The sequence below is a fragment of the Pelodiscus sinensis genome, chromosome 2, assembly GCF_052426305.1.
Source record: "Pelodiscus sinensis isolate ZL-2025 chromosome 2, ASM5242630v1, whole genome shotgun sequence".
NCBI lineage: Eukaryota > Metazoa > Chordata > Testudines > Trionychidae > Pelodiscus > Pelodiscus sinensis.
The window spans coordinates 216,807-242,160 of NC_143053.1; the positions used below are offsets into that span (position 1 = coordinate 216,807).

At 44.3% G+C, this 25,354-nt stretch overlaps 1 protein-coding gene across 2 annotated transcripts in view; it reads right to left on the reverse strand.

Annotated features, from left to right (window-relative positions):
* The window catches only part of SACK1H (scaffolding CK1 anchoring protein H), a 59,141-nt gene extending 34,402 nt beyond the window's left edge, over nt 1-24,739 (reverse strand). The window contains exon 1 of one of the 2 annotated variants that reach the window (XM_075919893.2): nt 24,558-24,739. The gene's annotated coding sequence lies outside the window, so the exon portion shown is untranslated. Of the gene's footprint in view, nt 1-24,460 lie in introns of both variants that reach the window. The other variant, XM_075919894.2, reaches the window with a different exon arrangement.
* Nucleotides 24,740-25,354: the final 615 nt, after the last annotated feature.

The window sequence follows — 25,354 nt, forward strand, 5'->3', positions numbered from 1 at the left end:
TGGCAATAGCTCCCAACTTTGTGTCATCCGCAAATTTTATTAGGACACTTCCACTTTTGGTGCCAAGATCAGCAATAAAAAGATTAAATAAAATTGGCCCCAAAACTGATCCCTGAGGATCTCCGCTAGTAACCTTCCTCCAACCTGACAGTTCACCTTTCAATATGACCCGCTGTAGTCTCCCCTTTAACCAGTTGCTTATCCACCTCTCAACTTTCATATTAATCCCTATCTTTTCCAATTTAACCAATAATTCCCCATGTGGTACTATATCAAATGCCTTACTAAAGTCGAGGTAGATTAGATCCACTGCATTTCCTTTATCTAAAAAATCTGTTACTTTCTCAAAAAAGGAGATCAGGTTGGTTTGGCACAATCTACCTTTTGTAAAACCATGTTGTAATTTGTCCCAATTGCCATTAGCCTCAATGTCTCTAACTACTTTCTCCTTCAAAATTTTTTCCAGGATCTTACATACTACAGATGTCAAACTAACAGGCCTATAGTTACCTTGGTCGCTTTTTTTCCCTTTCTTAAAAATCGGAACTATATTAGCAATTCTCCAGTCAAATGGTACAACCCCTGAGTTTAGAGATTTATTAAAAATTTTTGCTAATGGACTTGCAAGTTTATGTGCCAGTTCCTTTAATATTCTTGGGTGAAGATTATCTGGGCCCCCCGATTTACTCCCATTAAGCTGTTCAAGTTTGGCTTTTACCTCGGATATGGTAATATCTACCTCCTTATCTTTAGTCCCATTTGTTAACTTACCATTATCCCTAAGCTCTTCATTAGCCTCATTAAAGACTGAAGCAAAGTATTTGTTCAAATATTGGGCCATTCCTAGATTATCCTTAACCTCCACTCCATCCTTAGTAATTAGCGGTCCTACTTCTTCTTTTTTTGTTTTTTTCCTATTTATATGGCTATAAAACCTTTTACTATTGGTTTTAATTCCCTTTGCAATGTCCAACTCCACCTGACTTTTAGCCTTTCTCACTTTATCCCTACATGCTCGAACCTCAATAAGGTAGCTTTCTTTACTGATCCCTCCCATTTTCCACTCCTTATATGCTTTCTGCTTTTTCTTAATCACCTCTCTGAGATGCTTGCTCATCTAGCTTGGTCTAACACACCTGCCTATAAATTTTTTCCCTTTTCTAGGGATACAGGCTTCTGACAACTTCTGCAACTTTAACTTAAAATAATTCCAGGCCTCCTCCACTTTAAGATCCATAATTTCTTTAGTCCAATCAACTTCCCTAACTAATTTCCTTAATTTACTAAAGTTAGCCCTTTTGAAATCAAAAACCCTAGTCTCAGATTTATTTTTGTTTATCCTTCCATTTAATTTAAATTGAATTAGCTCATGATCACTCGAGCCAAGGTTGTCTCCTACAACCATTTAATCTATGAGGTCCTCGCTACTCACCAAAACCAAATCTAAAATAGCATCCTCCCTTGTTGGTTCAGCAACAACTTGATGCAGGAATTCATCAGCTATCACATCTAGGAAAATCTGAGCCCTATTATTATTACTAGCACTTGTTCTCCAGTCTATATCTGGAAAGTTGAAATCTTCCATGATTACACAGTTTCCATGAGTATTTACTTCATTAAAAACATTAAAGAGGTCTCTATCCATATCCAAATTGGATCCTGGTGGTCTATAACACACACCAAGCACTATCCCAGGGGAGGATCTGATAGTTTTCTTCCCCAATGTGATTTTTGCCCAAACGGACTCTGTCTTCTCCATTCCATCACTTTTTATTTCTTTACAATCTACCTCATCTTTGATATACAATGCGACTCCACCACCTTTACCCTTATTTCTGTCTTTCCTAAACAGCACATACCCTTCAATACTTGTACTCCAGTCATGCCTAGTATTCCACCATGTTTCTGTTATTCCTATAATATCTGGTTTCACTTAAGAACATAAGAACATGAGAACATAAGAACAGCCGTACTGGGTCAGACCAAAGGTCCATCTAGCCCAGTATCCTGTTTACCGACAGTGGCCAGCACCAGGTGCCCCAGAGAGGGTGGACCAAAGACAATGATTAAGCGATTTGTCTCCTGCCATCCCTCTCCAGCCTCTGACAAACAGAGGCCAAGGACACCATTTTATCCCCTGGCTAATAGCCTTTTATGGACCTAACCTCCATGAATTTATCCAGCTTCTCTTTAAACTCTATTATAGTCCTAGCCCTCACAGCCTCCTCTGGCAAGGAGTTCCACAGGTTGACAACACGCTGTGTGAAGAAGAACTTCCTTTTATTAGTTTTAAACCTGCTCCCCTTTAATTTCATTTGGTGTCCTCTAGTTCTTCTATTATGGGAACTAATAAATCACTTTTCTTTATCAGCCCTCTCCACACCACTCATGATTTTATAGACCTCTATCATATCCCCCCTCAGTCTCCTCTTTTCTAAACTGAAAAGTCCCAGTCTCTTTAGCCTCTCCTCATATGGGACCCGTTCCAAACCCCTAATCATTTTAGTTGCCCTTTTCTGAACCCTTTCCAAGGCCAAGATATCTTTTTTGAGGTGAGGAGACCACATCTGTACACAGTATTCAAGATGTGGGCGTACCATAGTTTTATACAGGGGCAGTAAGATATTCTGGGTCTTATTTTCTATCCCTTTCCTAATAATTCCTAGCATCCTTTCCTAATAATTCCTAGCATCCTATTTGCCTTTTTGACCGCCACTGCACTCTGAGTGGAAGTTTTCAGAGAACTGTCCACGATAACTCCAAGATCTCTTTCCTGATTTGTTGTAGCCAAATTAGCCCCCATCATACTGTACGTATAGTTGGGGTTATTTTCCCCGATGTGCATTACTTTACACTTATGCACATTAAATTTCATTTGCCATTTTGTTGCCCAATCACTCAGTTTGGTGAGATATTCTTGGAGTCCCTCACAGTCTGCTTCTGTCTTGACTATCCTGAACAGTTTGGTATCATCTGCAAACTTTACTACCTCACTGCTTACCCCTTTCTCCAGATCATTTATGAATAAGTTGACAAGGATTGGTCCCAGGACTGACCCTTGGGGTACACCACTAGTTACCCCTCTCCAATCTGAAAATTTACCATTTATTCCTACCCTTTGTTTCTGTCTTTTAACCAGTTCTCAATCCAAGAAAGGACCTTCCCTCTTATCTCATGGCCATGTAATTTACACAAGAGCCTTTGGTGAGGGACCTTGTCAAAGGCTTTCTGAAAATCCAAGTATACTATATCTACTGGATCCCCCTTGTCCGCATGTTTGTTAACCCCTTCAAAGAACTCTAATAGATTAGTAAGACAGGATTTCCCTTTACAGAAACCATGTTGACTTTTGTCCAACAAATTATGTTCTTCTACATGCTTCACAATTTTATTCTTTACTATTGTTTCGACTAATTTGCCCGGTACTGAAGTTAGACTTATCGGTCTGTAATTGCCAGGATCGCCTCTAGAGCCCTTTTAAAATATTGGTGTCACATTGGCTACCTTCCAGTCATTAGGTACGGAAGCCGATTTAAAGGATAGGTTACAAACCACAGATAATAGCTCAGCAATTTCCCTTTAAGTTCTTTTAGAACCCTTGGATGAATGCCATCCGGTCCCGGAGATTTGTTAACATTAAGTTTTTCTATTTGTTCCAAAACCTCCTCTAATGACACTTCAATCCGGGACAGTTCCTCAGATTCATCACCCACAAAGGACGGTGCAGATTCAGGAATCTCCCCAATGTCCTCAGCCATGAAGACTGAAGCAAAGAAATCATTTAGTTTCTCCGCAATGGCTTTATCGTCCTTGATTGCTCCTTTTATAGCTCGATCATCTAGGGGACCCACAGGCTTTTTAGCAGGCTTCCTGCTTCTAATGTACTTAAAAAACATTTTGTTATTTCTTTTTGAATTTTTGGCTAGCTGTTCCTCAAAATCTTTTTTTGCTTTTCTTATTACATGTTTACACTTGATTTGACAGTGTTTATGTTCCTTTCTATTTATCTCACTAGGATTGGACTTCCACTTCTTAAAAGATACCTTTTTGTCCCTCACTGCTTCTTTTACATGGTGATTAAGCCACGGTGACTCTTTTTTAGGTCTCTTGCTATATTTTTTAATTTGAGGTATACATTTAAGTTGGGCCTCTATTATGGTGTCTTTAAAAAGTTTCCATGCAGCTTTCAGGGATTTGGCTCTAGTCACTGTGCCTTTTAATTTCTGTTTAACTAACCTCCTCATTTTTGCGTAATTCCCCTTTTTGAAATTAAATGCCATGGTACTGGACTGCTGAGGTGTTCTTCCCACCACAGGAATGTTGAATGTTATTATATTATGGTCACTATTCCCAAGCGGTCCTGTAACGGTTATATCCTGGACCTGATCCTGCACTCCACTCAGGACTAAATCGAGAATTGCCTCTCCCCTTGTGGGTTCCTGCACTAGCTGCTCCAAGAAGCAGTCATTTAAGCCATTGAGATATTTTATCTCCACTTCTCTTCCTGAGGTGACATGTATCCAGTCAATATGGGGGTAATTAATATCCCCCATTATTATAGAGTTCTCTATTTTGGTAGCCTCTCTAATCTCCCTCAGCAGTTCTATGGACCAATAGCTCTAGTTCTACTTCCTGGACCAATAGCTCTAGTTCCTCCTTTTTGTTACCTAGGCTCCTCGCATTGGTGTACAAACATCTTACTTTTTGCTGTTTGGCCTCATTCACATTCTTTGCCCAATTTGGCACAGGCGTTATACCTCCAATATGACCTATTAGACTAGTATCCATCCCACCCTTCCTCATGTTCATTCTCCTACCCCCAGCTATATACTTTCTTACTTCGTTTTCCTCCCTCTCAGTGTTAAAATCTGGCGTAGAGATTACCTGGGCATCTCCCAACCGTCTCCCCCAAATTCCTAGTTTAAAGCTCTCTTAATAAGTTGAGCCAGCCTCCATCCTAGAAGTCTATTTCCCTCCCTACTTAGGTGAAGTCCATCTCTAAAGAAAAGTCCTCTGTCCATAAATGCCTCCCAGTGCCCATACATCCCAAAGCCCTCCTTATAGCACCATTGCCTAAGCCATCTATTGATCATCATAATCCTGTCACATCTTATTTGCCCTTCTCTAGGAACAGGCAGAATCCCACTAAAGATCACCTGAGCCTCAATTTCCTTGAGCATCCTCCCCAGCCTAGCATAGTCTCCCTTAATTTGTTCCAGCAAGAATCTAGCCGTATCATTTGTTCCTACATGAAGGATGATCAATGGATTCCTTCCTGCTCCCTTAATAATTCTCTTCAACCTCAGTTCCACATCTCTTATCTTAGCACCAGGCAGACAGCACACCCTTCTATTCTCTGGATCAGCTCTGTTTACAGGCCTATCTATTCTTCTCAATAAGGAGTCCCCAATCACATAGACCTGCCTTTTCCTAGTGATAGTGCAATTCTCTCGTCTATCTCTAGCTTCCTCTGGCTGCAAGTCCTTGCCATTCCTATTTTCCCTTGTAATTCTAATGCTCATTATTGGTGTTGTCTCCATTAAGTCTTCCCCTTTATCTATGGGACTAGCCACTCTTCTCTTCTTCCTTACCCTTCCATCTTCATTATCTACCTGCTGTACCCCTTCTACATTTTCCAGCTCTACATACCTGTTCTTGAGCTCTATTTTTCCCCTAATCAGTGAAGCCCCTCCCCCTAATCAGGGCTCAGCTTCTCTCCCAGCACACTGCCCCTCCAACAGAACTCCCACTCAAACTTCCCTGTTTACAGCTCTGTTTGCTTGGCTCCTGTGCCGCTGCAGCTATCTGTGAAGCCTCTAAACTTCAAGCCTCTAAACTGAACCCAAAGACACTCAGCAGGCTTTTCTCCCATTTTATGCTGGAGCTCTGAGCAATCATACTGCTCTCTTACATATAGTGCAACTCCTCCACTTTTTCTCTCCTCCCCTGCCTGTCTTTCCTCAACAGTTTTTTTATACCCTTGCACAACAGTGCTCCAAATATGTTAGTCATCCCACCAAGTCTCCATTATTCCAATCAAATCATAGACCAAGTCTCAGATGCTGAGGGTCTATCGGAGGGTATGTCTACACTAGCACGTTAGTTCGAGCTAGGTAGGCAAATGAGGGCAACCGGAGTTGCAAATGAAGCCCAGGATTTAAACATTCCACGAGGAGTAACAGTTAATTTGAACTAAGGAGTTCGAATTAATGTTTAACTGCCGCTTCTAGCCGCGGGCAGTTAATTCGGACTAAGGGGGATTTAAAAATGGTGGTGCCCGGGAACATGCAAATGAAGGCCGGGATATTTAAATCCTGGGCTTCATTTGCAACTCCGGTTGCCCCCATTTGCCTACCTAGCTTGAACTAAGGAGCTAGTGTAGACATACCCCTACAGATTTAGGTCAATATAAGGCAGCTTATGTCAACTTAACTATGACAGTGTCTACCTTACATCCTTGCTTCTGCACAGGTGAGTTCTCTACTAAACCAACTCCAACATCACCTCCAGGAGAAGTGAAGAGTTTATGTCTGTGTAATTAGGGCACTGAAATATCTTTGTAGATACTTCATTCCTTACATTTGGTGTACACTGTCTTGTTAATTTTGCCACTGTGCTGAAGCCATGAAATTGACAAGAAAGCCAGCATCTGCTTGAACTGCCCAGCCTGCATGCCACGTTAGTCTACCACCACCAACCCAGGCTGACACCTTTGGGATCCTGGCTCCCTGCTCCCCAGCAGGAGTTTGGTAGCTGACCAGAATCTGGACATAGATCTTCCTGCCAGGGGCAAGAAGCCTGGCTGGGAGTGGGGAGCCAAGACAACTTGATGGCACCTAGGTTCCTGGTGGGGAACTATGCAAAGTTAAGAGCCTTGACTCTCAGCCCCCTACACTGCCCCTCTTTAGTTGGTGGAAGTACACCTGAAGACGATGCACACCACTGACAGGAGGAGGGTAATGTGGACATCAGCTACCACAGACCTAACATAGGTTGACTTAAGATGGTAGCGTACACATGCTGGGACAGGTGAAGGATAACAAAGATAGATACACAAGACTGAGTCATGAGATCTGAAATATGTTCCTGGTTCTCCCACAAATGTTTTATGTGACCTTGGCTACATTTACACTGCAATGAGAGCCTTGCTGCTGTTCAGAAAGGAGGCAGCTGATTTAAGCTCATGGAGCCTAAATAAGAACCATACTAGGTTAACCAAAGGTCCCTCTAGCCCATAGAATCATAGAACCATAGAGCTGGAAGAGACCTCAGAAGGCCATCAAGTCCAGCCCCCTGCTCTAGGCAGGACCAATCCCAACTAAATCAACCTGGCCAGGGCTTTGTCAAGCCAAGACATAAACACCTCTAGGGATGGAGACTCCACTACGTTCCTAGGTAACCCATTCCAGTACTTCACTACCCTCCTGGTGAAATAGTTTTTCCTAATATCCAACCTGGACTTCTCCCACCACAACTTGAGACCATTGCTCCTTGTTCTGCCATCTGTCACTACTGAGAACAGCCTCCCTCCATCCTCTTTGGAACCTCCCTTCAGGAAGTTGAAGGCTGCTGTCAAATCCTCCCTCACTCTTCGCTTCTGCAGACTAAACAGACCCAACTCCCTCAGCGTCTCCTCATAAGTCATATACTCCTGCCCCCTAATCATTTTGGTTGCCCTCCGCTGGACCCTCTCCAATGCGTCCACATCCTTTTTGTAGTGGGGGGCCCAGAACTGGACACAATATTCCAGATGTGGCCTCATTAGAGCCAAATAAAGGGGAATAATGACATCTCTGGATCTGCTGGCAATGCTCCTCTTAATGCAACCTAATATGCCATTAGCCTTCTTGGCTACAAGAGCACACTGTTGACTCATATCCAGCTTCTCATCCACTGTAACCCCCAGGTCCTTTTCTGCAGAACTACTACTTAACTGGTTGGTCCCCAGCTTGTAACTATGCTTGGGATTCTTATAGATTTCTTGTGGCGCAATCCTCCAATTTGTCTAAGTCACTCTGGACCCTATCTCTGCCCTCAAGCGTATCTACCTCTCCCCCTAGCTTAGTGTCATCCGCAAACTTGCTGAGGGTGCAATCCATCCCCTCATCCAGGTCATTAATAAAGATATTGAACAAAACCGGTCCTAGAACTGAACCTTGGGGCACTCCGCTAGGAAACAACCGCCATCCTGACATCGAGCCGTTGATCACTACCCACTGGGCCCGGCCTTCTAGCCATCTTTCTATCCATCTTACCGTCCATTTATCCAATCCACATTCCCATAACTTGCTGGCAAGAATAGTGTGGGAGACCGTATCAAAAGCCTTGCTAAAGTCAAGGTATATCACATCCACCAACTTTCCCATGTCCACAGAGCCAGTTACCTCATCATAGACGCTAATCAGATTGGTCAGGCACGACTTGCCCTTTGTGAATCCATGCTGACTATTCCTAATCACTTTCATCTCGTCCAAGTGCCTCAAACCGGTTTCCTTAAGGATCCCTCCATGATTTTTTCAGGAACCGAGATAATACTGACCGGCCTATAGTTCCCTGGATCGTCCTTTTTCCCTTTTTTGAAGATGGGCACTACATTTGTCTTTTTCCAATCATCCGGGATTTCTCCCGATCTCCACGACTTTTCAAAGATAATAGCCAAAGGCTCCTCAATGACATTTGCCAATTCCCTCAGTACCCTTGGATGTATTAAGTCCAGACCCATGGATTTGTGTACGTTTAGCTTTTCTAAATAGTTCCTAACCTGTTCTTTACCCACTAAGGGCTGTCCATCTTCATCCCATCTTGCGTCACTTAGCGCACAAGTCCAGGAGCCAACCGTGTCCGTGAATACAGAGGCAAAGAAAGCATTGAGTACTTCAGCTTTCCCCACATCATCTGTCACTAGGGGTGTGTCTAAACTACATGGCTCCATCAATGGAGCCATGTAGATTAGGCTGATCGGCAAAGGGAAATGAAGCCGCAATTTCAATAATCGCGGCTTCATTTAAATTTAAATGGCTGCCGCGCTGAGCCGACAAACAGCTGATCAGCTGTTTGTCGGCTCAGCGCGCTAGTCTGGACGCTCCCGTGCTGACCTGAAAGCCCTTTATCGACCTCCCTGTTATGCCTCGTAGGATGAGGTTTACCGGGGAAGTTGATAAAGGGCTTTCATGTCGGCAGGGGAGTGTCCAGACTAGCGCGCTGAGCCAACAAACAGCTGATCAGCTGTTTGTCGGCTCAGCGCGGCAGCCATTTAAATTTAAATGAAGCCGCGATTATTTAAATCGCGGCTTCATTTCCCTTTGCTGAACGAACAAATCTACATGGCTCCGTCGATGGAGCCATGTAGTTTAGACGTAACCTAGGTTACCTTCTTCATCCATTAGGGGCCGCACAGCCTCTCTGATCACCTTCTTCTTGTTAACATGCCTGTAGAAACCTTTCTTGTTATCCTTCACATCCTTAGCAATTCCATCTGCGCTTTCGCCTTCCTGATAAACCCCTCCCTGATCATTTGTCCAAGTTTCCACTTTTTGTAAGCTTCCTTTTTGTGCTTAAGTTCACCAAGGATTTCCCCTGTAAGCCAATCCGGTCTCCTACCATGTTTGCCTCTCTTGCTACACGTCAGGATGGTTTCTTTCTGTGCCTTCAATAAAGCTTCTTTAAAATACTGCCAGCTGTCCTGGACTCCTTTCTCCTTCATGTTAGCATCCCAGGGGATTCTGCCCATCAGATCTCTGAGAAAGTCAAAATCTGCTTTTTTGAAGTCCAAGGTGTGTATTTTACTACTCTCTTTTCTTCCTTTGGTCAGGATCCTGAAATCTACCATCTCATGATCACTGCTTCCCAGTTTGTCACCCATCTCCACTTCCCCTATTAGTTCCTCCCTGTTTGTGAGCAGAAGGTCAATCTTCGCACGGCCCCTGGTCGGATCCGTCAGCACTTGTGTCAAGAAGTTATCCCCAACATTCTCCAACAACTTCCTGGATTGCCTGTGTACTGCCGTATTGGTTTCCCAACAGATGTCAGGGTGATTAAAGTCCCCCACAAGAACCAGAGCCTGCAATCTGGAAGCTTCTCTCAGTTGTCCGAAGAAAGCCTCATCTACCTCATCCACCTGATTCAGTGGCCTGTAGCAGACATCAACCACAATATCACTGCTGTTGTTTGCACCTTTAAACTTAACCCATAGACTCTCAACAGGTATTTCTCCCTCTTTATACTGGCGTTCAGAGCAATCGTAGTGCTCTCTTACATATAGTGCAACTCCTCCTCCTTTTCTCCCCTGCCTGTTCTTCCTGAACAGTCTATACCCTTTCATGACAGCGCTCCAGTCATGCGAGTCATCCCACCAAGTCTCTGTTATCCCAATTAAATCATATTTCTTGGACTGGGCCAGGGCCTCCAGTTCTTCCTGTTTGTTGCCCAGGCTTCTCGCATTAGTGTACAAACACAGCAGGTAACCAGTTGAGCGCCCTATCTTCTCCATTCGAAACAGGGGTCCTCCTTTCTTGCTCCTTCCTCTCTGCATTTCTTCCCGGTATCCGACTTTCCCACTCCCCTCAGGGTTTTGGTCACCGTCCCCCGACGAACCTAGTTTAAAGCCCTCCTAGTTTAAAGTTTGCAAGCCTGCCCGCGAAGATGCTCCTTCCTCTCTTCATTAGGTGGATCCCATCTCTTCCTAACAATCCTTGTGCCCGGAACAGAGTCCTGTGGTCGAAGAAACCAAAGCCCTCTCTGCGACACCACCTACGCAACCACGCATTTACGTCCTCAATTCGACGATCCCTGCCCAGTCCTTTCCCTTCAACAGGGAGGATGGATGAGAACACCACTTGAGCTCCGAATTCTTGGATCTTCCTTCCCAGCGCAGTAACCCGCTCAAGGTCATTCTTGGCTGTATCATTAGTTCCCACATGGAGAAGCAGGAAGGGGTAGCGATCCGAAGGTTTGATCAGTTTGATAAGCCTCTCAATCACATCATGAATGCGAGCTCCCGGTAAGCAGCACACCTCTCGAGATTCCAGGTCCGGACGGCAGAGGGATGGCTCACTCCATCTTAGGAGGGAGTCCCCGACCACCACCACTCTTCATTTTCTTTTGGGGGTGGTGGCCGTGGAACCCCCATCCCTAGGACTACGCATCCCATGCCTTCCAGTAGATGGTGTTCCCTTCCGGTTTCTTCCTTGTGAGGTCCCTTCCAAAGCTTTCAGTACTGCAGAGCCTGTGGAGAGAGCCTGAAAGTGATTACTTACCTTTATAGTATTGGGGGGTTTCCATGCTGGCCTTTTTCCCCTTCTAGAAGTTACATACTGCCAGTTCTCTTCTTGGTCACGTACTGCACTCTCTGGCTCCTCCGCCTGCCGTGCTTGAACGATTAAACGCTGCCTTCTTTCAAGGAAGTCAGCCATAAATTTTATTAGCAGTGATTTTCTATTTATTTCCAGAGCATTCATAAAAATATTGAATAGAATTGGGCCTAATATTGATGCTTGTAGATCCTAACTAGAAATATCTGATTTGATAATTCTCCATTTTGACAACTACTGTTGAAATGTGTCAATGAGCCCGTTCTTTAATCCACTTGATGTATTTTTAATCAGCATGTCATGTGATTCCAAGCCAACTACCCTACAAATATCTAGGATATTACACCTATCCAGTTATCTTTATCAATCAAACTTTCAATTTCATCAAAAAGTAATTTGGGCTTGTTTGACTAGGTTTATTTACCATAAAACCTTGTTGCTCTGCAATACTTATATTCCTATTCTTTAATTCTTTATTGATTTGACTCCTCCATCAATAATTCCATTATTTTGCCTCATACTGAAGTCAGACTAACTGTCCTCTACCTATAAACTTAAAAAACCATGAATAGTCTAGTAGCACCTTAAAGACTAACAAAACACGTAGATGGCAGTATGAGCTTTTGTGGGTACAACCCACTTCTTCAGATGTCCTCTACCTATGTGGACCATCCCACCTATCCTCATTTGAGTACAGGAATATTAGTACTTTTTGGTGCACGTTATCTGGCCCTCCAGATTTTAAAATGTTTATCCATAGTAGATGCAATGTAACTCTCTCATTAATGGACTGGAAAGTACTGCATTATTCACATTTGATAAGAATACATTATCCTGTTTCTTTCCAAATGCAAATTAAAAACTGTTTATTGAACACTTGCTTCTACACCATTACTAACAATTTTACTTTATCAATTTAATGGACCTATATCATTCTCCTCAACTGTCTCTGAACCCTCTCTTTTTGCCTTTTCTGAAATAGGGCAATCAGAACTGAATGCTGTATCTTATATCAGAACATCCTGTTGATTTATATAAAAAGTCATATCATAGCAGCATACTATTCCAAACATGTTGTTTGCTGCTTTGTGCCCCGATGCCCACTGACCTATTCAATTTCCTAACTTCTTTTTAATTATTCAAAGCTAGCAATGTTGCTCTTTGCTTATGGTTTGTATTACAGTAACAGCTAGGGAAACTAACCAAGGTTCCAGGATCACATTGTACTAGTTCTGTACACACAATTAATGTCAATTCCTACCTGAGAGAGATCTCATAATCTAGGTCCCACAAGATACAATGGATGGATGCAGGAGGACAGTCAGCTTACACAGACCCCTTGTTCAGAAGGGGCAGGACCACAAGCAGCCAGCCCCTAGCATGACCCAGAGCACAGCACTGGATCCCCCAGTCCTCAGAACTACAAGGGGTGAATGGTGCAGCAATCTGGTGGTGATCCAAAGTGGCCAGCGGCTCCTAGCTGCTGCTGCTGCCCAGGCCCTGCAATAATTGCCCTCTTTGCGTCCCTGCACCCGCCTACCATTGGCAGGCCTGGATGGATGAAAGAAAACTGAGCTATGACTAAGATAAGAATAAGATTAGCAAGGTTAGCATAATAGTAGTAGCTCCAGTTCTTGTAGGATGAATATTTTTAGGCATAGGTATAGAGGTAAGTTCTAAGGAGGGACTTGAAGGAGGACAAGAGTTTTCTCCATGTGTAAAGGACAGCTAGTAAGGCAAGTGCAAAGATGCTGGTAAGGCAAGTGGACTAGAAGGCACGTGACTAGCACTGTTGGCAAAGCAGAGCTGGAGGCAGGGTCAATGGCAAGATAATAGAAGCATTAATTAGGGTGGGGCTATATCCTGAAAGGCCTTAAGGATCAAGATGAGGCACTTGTGAAGCAATATGTATGAGGAGTTCAAAGTCATCTTTCCACTGTGAATTTCCCCTGTCACTACTTCTGGAGTTTCTCAGTCTTGCACTGAAGTTGAACTTGCTGGAACTAATTCACATTCACTGGAGAGATGCATTGGTTTGGCTATAGTTTTCATTCCATTTTCAGAATGGAATGAGTATAGTGGTGTCCCCCAGTAGTCTGTACTGGGACCAGTGCTGTGCAATATACTCAAAGGATCTGGAGAAAGGGATAAATAGTGAGGTGGCAAAATTTGCATGTGATACAAAATTACTCAAGATAAGTCAAAAGTTGATCATGAAGAGTTACAAAGGCATGTCACTAAACTGGGTGACAGGGCAACAAAATAGCACATTAAATTTAATGTGAATAAATACCAAGTAATGCACCCTGGAAAAGATAATCCTAACTATATAAAAATTGACAGGGTCTAAACTACTGTTACCATTCAAGAAAGTGATATTGGGGTCATGTGGATAGTTCTCTGAAAACCATCCACTCAGTGTGCAGTGGTGGTCACAAAAGCAAACAGAACGTTAGGAACCATTAGGAAAGGGATGTATAACAAGACAGAAATATAAAAATGACACTATGTAACTCCATGGTATACCCACATCTTGAATACTGTGTGCAGATTTGAATACCCCATCTCCAAGAAGATATATTGCATTTGGAAAAGGAACAGAGAAGGTACCTAGAAATAATTAAGGGTATGGAACAGTTTCCAAAGAAGAGACATTAATAAAACTGGAATATTTCAGTATGGAAGGGGGAGGATAAAACAAAGGTCTATAAAATCTTGACTGATGTAAAGAAAGTGAAGAAAGAAATGTTTATTCCTTCATATAACATAAGAACTAGGGACTCACCAAATGAAATTAATGAGCAACACGGTTAAAACAAATATTTTTTCACATAATGTAGTCAACCTGTGCTACTCTTTTTCAGAGTAGCACAAGTTGACTACATTATGTAAAGAAATACAGAGTCTGGGAACTAACTGGCTAAGAGCAGTTCTGCAAAAAAGGACATGGGGATTACAGTGGGTGAGGAGCTGGCTATGAGTCAGTGTGCCATTGTAGCCAAGAAGTCCGATGGCATAGTAGGGTGCATTAGGAGAAGCTTTGCCAGCAGATCTAGAGAAGTGATTATTTCCCTTTATTTGGCACTGGTAAGGCCACAGCTGAAGTACTGCATCCAGTTCTGAGCTCCCCATTACAGAAAGGATATGGACGCATTGGAGAAAGTCCAATGGAAGGCAAAAAAATGATTACGGAGCTGGAGCACATGGCTGAGGGATTTGGGCTCATTTAATCTACAAAAGAGAAGGGTGAGGAGGGATTTGATAGCAGCCTTCAGCTTTCCGAAGGGGGGTTCGAAAGAGGATGGAAAGAGGTTGTTCTCAGTGATGACAGATGAGGAATGAAGAGCAATGGTCTCAAGTGGCAGTGGGGGAGGTGTAGGTTGGATATTAAGAAAAACTATTTCCTAGGATAGTGGTGAAGCCCTGGGATGGGTTACTTAGGGAGCTGGTAGAATCTCCATCTCTATAGGTTTTTAAATCCCAGCTTGATAAAGCCCTTGCTGGGATGATTTAGTTGGGATTGGTCCTGCTTTTAGCAAGGGGTTGGACTTGGTGACCTCCTGAGGTCTTTTCCAACCCTATGATTCTGTGAAGTTGTGAAGTCCAACATTATAAAAGGATTCAAAAGAGAACTAGATAATTTCATGGAGGATGGGTCCATTACATGCTAAATGGGCAGAGATGCAAAAACATGTTTTCTAGCAGCTAGGAGTGGATGGTAAGGGATAGGATCACTTGAAGATTGCGTGTTCTATTAATTCCCTCTGGGACACCAGGCATTGGCCACTTTTAGAAGGAAAATTGCTGGACTAGATAGACCATTGGTCTGACACAATATGGCCATTCTTATGAAGTACAACAGAATCAGGGCCACAGTTCTAGCATTCTATGATTCTCTGGACATTCTCCAATTTGTCCACATCTTTTCTGAAATGTTACACCCAAAACTGGATACAGTACTCCAGTTGCGGACTAATCAGCACAGAATAGAACAGAATAATTCCTTCTTGTGTCTTGCTTACAAACACTCCTGATAATACACCCAGAATAATACAGGCAGTCCCCGGGTTACATACAAGATAGGGACTGTAGGTTTGTTCTTAAGTTTAATCTGTATGTAAGTCGGAACTGGCATCCAGATTCAGCCGCTGCTGAAACTGATTAGTTTCAACAGCGGCTGAATCTGGACACCAGTTCCGACTTACATACAGATTCAACTTAAGAACCTCAGGCGTCCCCAAGTCAGCTGCTGCTGAAACTGATCAGCAGCTGATTCCAGGAAGCCCGGGGCAGAGCAACTCTGCCTCGGGCTTCCTGTAGTCAGCCGCTGGTCAGTTTCAGCAGCGGCTGACTTGGGGACGCCTGGGGCAGAGCAGCTCGGGTGCTGCTGGGTTGGTCCAGTAGCGCGGCTGCTCCTCGGCGCTACTGGACCAACCCAGCAGCACCCCAGCTGCTCTGCCCCAGGCGTCCTGATTCAGCCGCTGCTGAAACTGATCAGCAGCGGCTGAATCAGGACTCCTGGGGCAGAGCAGCTGGGGTGCTGCCGGGTTGGTCCAGTAGCGCCAAGGAGTGGTGCTGCGGGACCAACCGGCAGCACCCCACCTGCTCTACCACAGGCCCCAGGCTTTGCTCCACGTCTCCCTGGTCTGCTGGGGGGGGCACTAGCTGTGTCCCCTCCCCCCCAGCAGACCAGGGAGACACTGAGAAAAGTGGCGGAGGACCCGGGCCGGACCCTCCGTCGCTTTGCTCCCCGTCTCCCTGGTCTGCTGGCTCCCCCAGCAGACCAGGGAGACGGGGAGCAGCTTTTCTCGCCCCGGAGGAGGCGGGCGGCGGGACCAGGCGTCCTGCCGCTCCAGTCCTCCAGGGCGAGAAAATCCCTGTTCATAACTGCGGATCTGACATAAGTTGGATCCACGTAACTCGGGGACTGCCTGTATTTGCCTTTTTTTCCCCAACAGTGTTACACTGTTAATTCATATTTTGTTTTTGGTCCACTATGACCTCTAGATCCTTTTCTTTAAGGGTATGTCTACAGAGCAAAGTTATTTCGAAATAACAGCTGTTATTTCGAAATAACTTTCCTGGTGTCTGCACAAGCCAACTGCTATTTCGAAATTAATTTGAAATAGCAGAGGGCTTATTTTGAAATTGGTAAACCTCATTCCACGAAGAATAGCTCCAATTTTGAAATTGCTATTTCAAAATAAGTGCTGTGTAGATGCTTATTTTGAAATAGGGGGCCTCCAGCCCTTCCCAAGGTGCCCTGCTGGCCGCCCTGGCCACAAGGTAACTTCTGATCTGATACCCTGTTGGAACCAGTTCTGGCTGGCCTTAAATGCAATTCAGCATCCAATCAGTGTGGACACGCTATTTCAAAATAGCAAAAAGCTATTTCAAAATGCATTTTATGTGTAGACGCATTATTTTGAAATATCTTATTTCTAATTAACTATTTCAAAATAAGATATTTCGAAATAACGTTGTAGTGTAGACATACTGTAATACTCCTTCCTAGACAGAAGTTTCCCATTTTATATGTGTGAAACTGATTGCTCCTTCCAAAGTGGAGTACTTTGCATTTATCCTTGTTGCATTTCATCCTATTTACCTCAGACTGTTTCTCCAGTTTCTCCAGATCATTTTAAATTATAATCCTAACCTCCAAATCACTTGTAATCCCTCCCATCTTGGTATCATCAGCAAACATTGTAAGTGTATTCTGTAGACCATTATCTAAATCATTGATGAAGACACTGAAGAGAACAAGTCCCAAAACTGATCTCAGTGTAACTCTGCTTATTGTCCCCTTCCAGCACGACTGTGAACCATTCATAACTACTCTCTGAGAACAGTTTTCCAACCAGTTATGCAATCATTTTACAGTAGCCCCAGCTAGCTTGTATTTCCCTGGTTGATTTATAAAGTCATGAGAGACTGTATCATATGTTTTACTAAAGACTAGATATACCAGTGTTTCTCAACTAGTGGTACGAGTACCCTCAGGGGTATTCGAGAGAAGTCTAGGGGGTACGTTAACACAACTAAAATTTGGAGAAAAATGAATTTTTGTTTTAAGTTTTACAGCACTTTATTATTTTTGTACTTTTTACACCCAAATATTTCTTCACCTGACCAGCTACGATTAAGTTGTTTAAACAAATGTGTTGCAATGGTAGAAAAAAAATTGTATGTCTGAAAACTGTAGGTACTTACAATTTTTTAAAAAGGAGTACTTTATAAAAAAAAAAAAGGTTGAGAAACACTGAGTTATTCCACATCTTCCACTTCTCCACTATCCACATGGCTTGTGGATATCAAAGAAAGCTATCAAGTTGGTTTAACATGATTTATTCTTTACAAATCCATGATGACAGTTACTTATCACCTTATTATCTTCCAGATGTTTGCAGATGTATTTCTTAGTTATTTGCTCCATTATCTTTTCTGGTACAGAAGTTAAGCTGATTGGTCTGTAGTTTCCTGAGTTGTCCTTATTTGGTTTTTAATAGATGGGTACTATATTTGCCCTTTTCCAGTCTTCTGGAATCTCGTCCATCTTCTATGACTTTTCAAAAACAATAGCTAATGGCTCATATACCTCCTCTTATCAGCTCCTTGAGGATTCGAGGATGCATTTCATTAGGTCCTGGTCACTTGAAGACCTCAAACTTGTCCAAGTAACATTTAACTTGTTCTTTTCCTCTTAGCTTTTGAATATACCTCATTTTTACCCTCATTCATTATGTTAGGCATCCAATCACCACCAACCTTCTTGGTGAACACCGAAACAAAATAAGTCATTAAGCACCTCTGCCATTTCTACATTTTTTTCCCTCTTCAGTGAGTTATAGGCCTACCCTTACTTTGGTCTTTTTTCTGCTTCTAATATATTTGTAGAATGTTTTCTTATTACTTTTTACTTCTTTAGCAGGTTTGAGCTTGTTTTGTTATTTGACCTTTCTAATTTTGCCCCTACATACTTGTGTTATTTGTTTGTGTTCATGCTTTGTAATTTGACCTAGTTTCTAATTTTTGTAGGTCTTGATTTTCATTTTTAGGTCATTGAAGATTTCCTGGTTGAGTCTGGTTGTATAGCTCTCTTGCTATATTTCCTATGCAGTGGAATAGTTTGGCCTTCTGCCCTTAATGACTGTCTTTGAAAAACGTCAGTTGCGTAGCTGAAGTTGAAATAGCTTAATCCAGCTTTTGGCGCTGTCTACACAGCAGGAAGTAAAAGGAAGAACATTCTTCCTTCAGCTTCCTTTACTCCTAGTAAAATGAGGGTTACAAGAGTTGGAGTAAGAAGTCATCCAGCCCGCCATTATTTCAAATGGCTTGCTCTGTAGATGCACTCTTTGTTATTCCGAAATAATGCTGCTATGTAGCAAACTTAGGGTATGTCTAAAGTCTGCCTGCTTGAAATCTGTTGTCTTTGTTTTGCTATTCTCCCTCCTACCAGTTCTTAGACTGGCAAAATATAGCCCATGGGCCAGATCTAGCCTGCCACCATCCCACGGCCCAGCGGGAGCCTCAGGCAGGTTCCCTTCCTGCTGTTCCCCTGCACTCCAGAGGGATAAGCTGGAGGGGCCATGTACTCTCTGCATGTCATGTGCCCCTGAGGGGACTTTGCATGCTGCCCCTACACCCAGCATTATCTTTCAGCTCTCATTGGCTTGGGCCATATTTGTGACACAGGCAGCATGCAGAGCCTCCCCCCACAAACTATTGCAAAGGGAGTACATGGCCCCTGCAGCTGTCCTCTTTGAGCAGCGTGTGTGGGCATGACAGGCAAGGAGCCTGCCTGAAGGTCCTGCTGTGCTGCTGGCCAGGAGCCACCTAAAGTAAGCGCCTTCCACCTGGCACCCCATGACTTTTTCCCCACAATTTTCTGCCCCGCCTTCCCACTCCCCTCCCCACATCTCTGCCTGAGGTCACAACCCAAACCCTATGCATCCCTACTCCTACACCCATACCCCCTCGCAGATCCTGCACTCCAATCCCTTGCCCCAGGTAACAACCAATTCCCAGACCCTACTCCCTTCCTACATCCTTCCTTCAGGTCAGAATTCTCTCCTGCTTCCTAATCTTCTACCCTGAGCTCCCTTCTGCACCCAACCTCCATCCCAGATCCTTCACTTCCTCCATTAATATCATGGAAGAGTGCAGCCCTTTACAATTTACCAGATTCTTGGAGTGGCTCCCCCATAAAAAATTATTGCCCATCCCTGCCTTTGAATAATGAACTCATCATTTTATGATCACATTCACCCAAGCTGCCTTCCACTTTCAAGTTCTTCTCTATTTGTCAAAATCTAAATCTAACCCCCCCCACACGCCCCGCAGTAGCTTTCTCCATCTTCTGAAATAAAAAATTGTCTCCAATGCAGTCCAAGAACTTGTTGGATAATCTGTGTCCCGCTGTGTTATTTTCCTAACAGATGTCTGGGCAGCAGTGTCCTCCCCACTTCTCTACATACCCAGAGGAGGCTAGCAAGTGAAGGGGAAGAGGAGAAGGTCAAGTGTGAACCCACTGTTACCATTCGGGAGAAGCACTTAAGATCTTGAACTCTCTGCTTTGGAGGAGGGCAATTCATAAATGTACCCAAATACCTTGGGACAGTTGAAGAACCTTATGGAAAGTTTTCCTCTGGGTTGGGCTGGGGCCCAGTTCTACTCCTACACAGAGGGTGTGTCTAAATGACACCCTTCTGCCGACAGAAGGATGTAGATTAGGCACTCTGAAAGTGTAAATGAGCCCAGGATTTAAATATCCCAGGCTTCATTTGCATATTCACGTTTGGATGCTGTGCTGATCATGCGCCCTTTTGAAAGTGAAAGTAAAGTCTAGCCATGGCTCTGCCAACAGCGGGGAGCTTTTTCAGCAGATCCTTTACTCCTCATTAGTACAGGATCTGCCCAAAAAGCTCCCCACTGTCGGCAGAACTGCGTCTAGACTTTACTTTCACTTTCAAAAGGTCGCTTGATTGGCACAGCACTCCAACGTGAGTATGCAAATGAAGCCTGGGATATTTAAATCCCGGGCTCATTTACACTTTCGAAGTCCTAATCTACATCCCTCTGTCAGCAGAGGGGTGTGGTTTAGACTCACCCAGAGGGAGAGACTCCATCAAGCCCAACTCTTTTCTCATTCAGCCCAGTATGAACCACAAGACTGATAAGTCTGGAAAGTGTGCCTTGGACTGTGCTTCATTTCTAATCTGAGTGGCCAAAGGCAGAACTCTGTATGAAAGAAAGCTGAAGCTAGATACATTCAGATGAGAAATAGGGTGCATTTTTTAAATAGGGAGGGTACCAAACCAATGGAATATCTTATACGGACATAGTAGATGCACTTGAATATGTTTAAATAAAGACAGGGTGTGTAATGGTGACAGGTGGAACTGAACCTGGGACCTCTGGAGCTTAGTGCATGAGCCTCTATAGCTTCAGCAAAAAGCCAGCTAGCTCTCAGCTAAGGCTGTAGAGCAAACTCATTCTTCCTTGCTGTAAGTGGACAAAGTGCCACTACATAGGACAGAGTACCACACCCAGCAGGTGTGTGGGTTACATGTGCCTTTCTAGAAGAAATATTCTAGTTCAACCAGAAGTAAAAGTCTCAGCAGGAATCACTAAATGAAACTTTCTAACCTGTGTTTACAGGAGGTCAGACTAGGTAATAATAATAGGCCCAATCTGTCCTTAAGTCTATGAATCAGGAGCAACTCCACAGGACTCAATTTTTCTCCAACTCTCATCTGATCCAGAAGTGAGGCCCCTGAAATCACTGCATTGTTATATATCATTGTAAATCTGCTCTAAGTAAAAAGAAAAGTAGGTCGGAGTGGGTCACTTACATTCTACTGCCTGATATCAGCTCTCGCAGAAGTCTCTGGGCTCACTCTGTACCTGCCTGCCTAGTGCATGTTTCACTTGCACAGCTAGTTCCCAGCCTGCCTCTCTCTCACCTGAGCCCTTCCCTTACTAGACCTGCTTGTCTGCTTTAGGCATGCCCAAACATTGAAGTCTTCATGATGTTGCATACACCAGCAGAAAAAAACTGGCTGTGAGGCAGAAGTGCAATGGATAATTGCCTTGGAAAAGGGATTATTCCATGTGATCTCTGCCTGTGCCTACCATCAGCCCTGCATGCACACACATATAGGGATCAGGCACCTTACCTTTCTCAACACTCCAGTCTTTCAGCACTTAAGAGACAAGCAGCATGCAGAGAGGAACTGACTTTCCTCTTTGACTTGTTGGATCTTTGAGGTACCAATGAAATACCCAGATCCTATTCAGTCAGTAGGAACTTCCAGAGATATGACTGAAAAGACCTAGAGGGTTTAGAAATCTGGGCAGAGAAGTAGAGGGAGGTACAGCCTAGACACATACAGCTAGCATAATATTTAGAACTGAATTTGCAATGGTTGTGGTAGCAAACAGACTAAGGTGAGTTTGAAGTTGCATATCCAGAGGCTTCAGAAGGAGAACATGGTCTTGATATGGCACTTGTGTGTTCTCCCCTGAAATATCATGTCCAGATCTGTGCACAATGACAGATACTAACAAACTGAAGGGAGCTCAGAAGAGCCACAGAAAGAAGCAAGGGAACAGAAGATCTGAGTTATGGGTCAGCCCTCCCAGGGCCTGGCTGTAGGTGCAATTACTTTTTTTCTAAAGATTTCTCTTCCGCCAACAAAGGCTCCTTCTAGCCCAGGTCTCAATCTATCACTTCTTCTAGAAGGGGAATGTTGTTCTAGCCACCCCCATTACCTCCCAAACATTACCCAAAATCCTTTACACTGGCCATACTGCTGCTTCCAAGGAGGCTTTGCAACAGCCCTTGTAAAGGATTCTGAAGTACATCAGAGACCCAAGGTGCTGCCTCTACACAAGTGAGATGGGGATGGGCACATGCCTAGAGATGGGGATGGGCACATGCCTAGGAAGGAATAGTTTGGGACTGGCTTGTTGCTGGGGGACACTGGTCAGGGGCTGCATATGGACTTTCACAGCCACACCAGTTGTCTCCATGATGCCCCGACAGCAATTTTTCTTTCCCTTGCAATGTTAGTGTTTGCTTGCTTGCTTGCTGCTCTCTGGTTCTGTCTGCCTGCAAGATGGAGATGGGGGTTAACAATCTTGCCTGCGCTACAGGGCACTGGACTAGATGACCTCTCAAAATCCCCTCCAGTCCTATGATTCTACTGAAGCAGATCAAAATGGCACGTGCCTTCTTGTGATAGCATTATGTTATTGGCTGTCTCTCCAGACCTCCTCACATTTGAGTAGAATACAGTCCCATTCCTAACGTATTCTAAGCTTCCCTTTGAAGTGGTTACTGGGACAATGATCAACCCTGCCTAACTCACACAGTAAAAACATTCTGCAATACTAGGTCAAGGAATCGATAATTCCAGCCTACACACAGTCAACTGGACAAAGCCTGATGTTTAGTACTGGTTATTTTCTGCACATTAAAACAGACTAGAAAATGAAGTGAGATTGACTGTGGGAAGGGTTTGCACATAAAGTTATACAGGGAAGTGGCAGCCCAAGCAAAGGACCTGAAGTGTCAAAGTCAGACTCTCATACTGGATTTATACATAACAGGGAACCACTGTGGAAATGTCTGTAACAGAGTGGGTGGGAAAGCAACAAGAGAAGGTATGATTTGGAGAGAGGGGGAGAAATCAGCAAAACTGATTACAGTGTCCTCTCTATGGGTGGGCCTGGGCCTGTGTTTTCATTACAAGCTGAGTTGGGTCATAGGGGTTTGCTAGTAAACTCTCCATCCTTGGTGGGACTGTGCAAAACTTGCCAATTGGAACTTTGCTTAAAGTTCAAAATATCTTATTACCTGGAAATGCAGCTGCCAGGTATTTTTGGTTTAGAATGTTTTGAGCACATGAAAATAGGGGCTTAGAATGCAGGTGTTTCCTGAGTCAGGACCATCCCTTGATGCAACCATACCAAACTATACTATCATTCTCTATCACCTGCATACTTTGACATACTACTTACAACCACACAAGGATACTGTTGCCTTCTTCTAACGCCATCACAGCATGTCACCTTGACAAAGCATGACAGCCCCTCCAGACAGAAGAAAATATGCTATCTCAAGCCTATGGCTGTATGGTTAGAGGTGGGTTATATTTCTCCCCTTATAGCCCGAGTTAAAGCATGCTATAACTTCTGCCCAGTACTTGGCTCTTTGCCTTTTATCACATAATACCATAAGGTTAGAAGGGAGCTCAAGGGGGTCTCACCTAGTCTAACCCCTGCCAAGATGCAGGATTTATTGTTTATGGAGCATCCAAGACAGCTGGCTATCCAGCCTCCTTTTGAAAACCTCCAGTGAAGAAGCTTCTATAACCTCCTGAGTTGTCCATTGTCCTACTATCTGCGAGCCCCAGCCACAAATTAAGCACTGGGCCTTCCCCTTGCTCTATGCACACAGTTGACTTTGTCAAAGGAAAGAAAAGGGCTTCCATCTGCAGAGGAAAACAAGCAAGAGTGCATGTCTCTCTGCATGTATATTATGCGTGGGTGTGTGCGTGCAGATTGAAGGAGGCCCAGGCAGGCAAAGAAGCAGAGGGTGGCGGCAACTGTTTCTTTGTCTCTGCCCTCCTTGCCTTCTACCCTTTCCAGTCCTGTAACCCAGTTAGTCTTTTTCATCTGAATGGGCTGACCAGAACCTCTGGGTGCAGCATTTCCATCAAATTACACTGACATGCTGCAGGCTCTGGATGCCCCTCTGAGGAGAAAGGTACCCGCATGCATCTACTGTCAGGCTGTGGGATCCCCTCCCAGGTGGACTCAGAAAAGTTACTTTCCTTGGAGCGTTCAGAAGGCTGGACAGAGACCTGGCCAAAAGCTGCAAGGACAAATCCTGCAGCAGGTGGCTGGGACAGATGAGACCCGCTTCCCTTCACCTCCTCCCCCCACCAACAAGCATTTGTGTTCACCTCTGCCAATCCCCTTTTCCTCCTCGCCAGTCTGAAGGTGGGGCTCCCTGCTTCTCCGCGGAAGAGCCCTTTCCCACAGGTTAGTACGAATGGCTGTTTTAGACGCTGCAGCAAGAGCCCGAGGCGACCCAACCCCCCCTGCGAACTGGGAGAGTCCATGGTTCGCAAGCTCCCCCTCACCTGCACCCTTGGCTTTGCGCTCTCCAGGGCCAGTGCCCCCGTGAGTCCCCTGAGACCTTCCCAGTAAGTAAGTTCGGAACCCTAAAACTTTTCCTACCTTCCCAGGTGAGCCAGTGCAGGTGGTGGGCCTCGCTCTGGGCTCTGCCTCTCCCCCTGACGTGCCTGCAGCCTGATTCACTGGCACCTCAGACAGAGTGAGGCTCCACCCAGGGCAGAGGGTGAGTGAGTAAGCGAGCCAGCCAGCAAGGCACAAACTCTGGAGAGTTTATTCCCCAGGATTGCAGGAGAGTGAGAGATAAGGGCAGTGCATTCCTGAGCCACAGGCCGTCTGCCTCTCCCTCTCCCTTCCCATCTTCTCTTCAGCCTATCGCACCAGTTTGTAGCTAAGGTCTCCTTCTGCAGGAAGGGGGGAAAGACTCTCCCTGGCTTCCAGTGATTGTGAAATTCGACACTCCACAAACTGAGAAATGATTTAGACTCATGGCCTGACTGAGCTGTGCACAGCTCCACTGAAGAGCATTCACAGCTCTTTCACTGGCCTAGCAGATAGCCAAAGATGAGTTCTGACAAGGCTCACAGTGCTCTACACTGCAGGGCTATTTCAGGCTACATACCCTGCATCTACACGAGCCATCTATTATTTCAGAATATTTTTTGAAATAATGGGTGCACTATTTTGCCATCCCAGTAAACCTCGTTGCATGAGGGATGGCTCGAAATAGCACCTTATATCGAAATTTGGCACCATGTAGATGTGCCAAACTTCAAAATAAGCTATTTTGAAATAAAATTGAAATAAGATACACAATTTGTGCTATGAAAATTGTGTATCTTATTTCAAGTTTAGGATGCAGTGTAGACACTCCCTCAGTGTCCCCCAGAGTGAGACAGGGG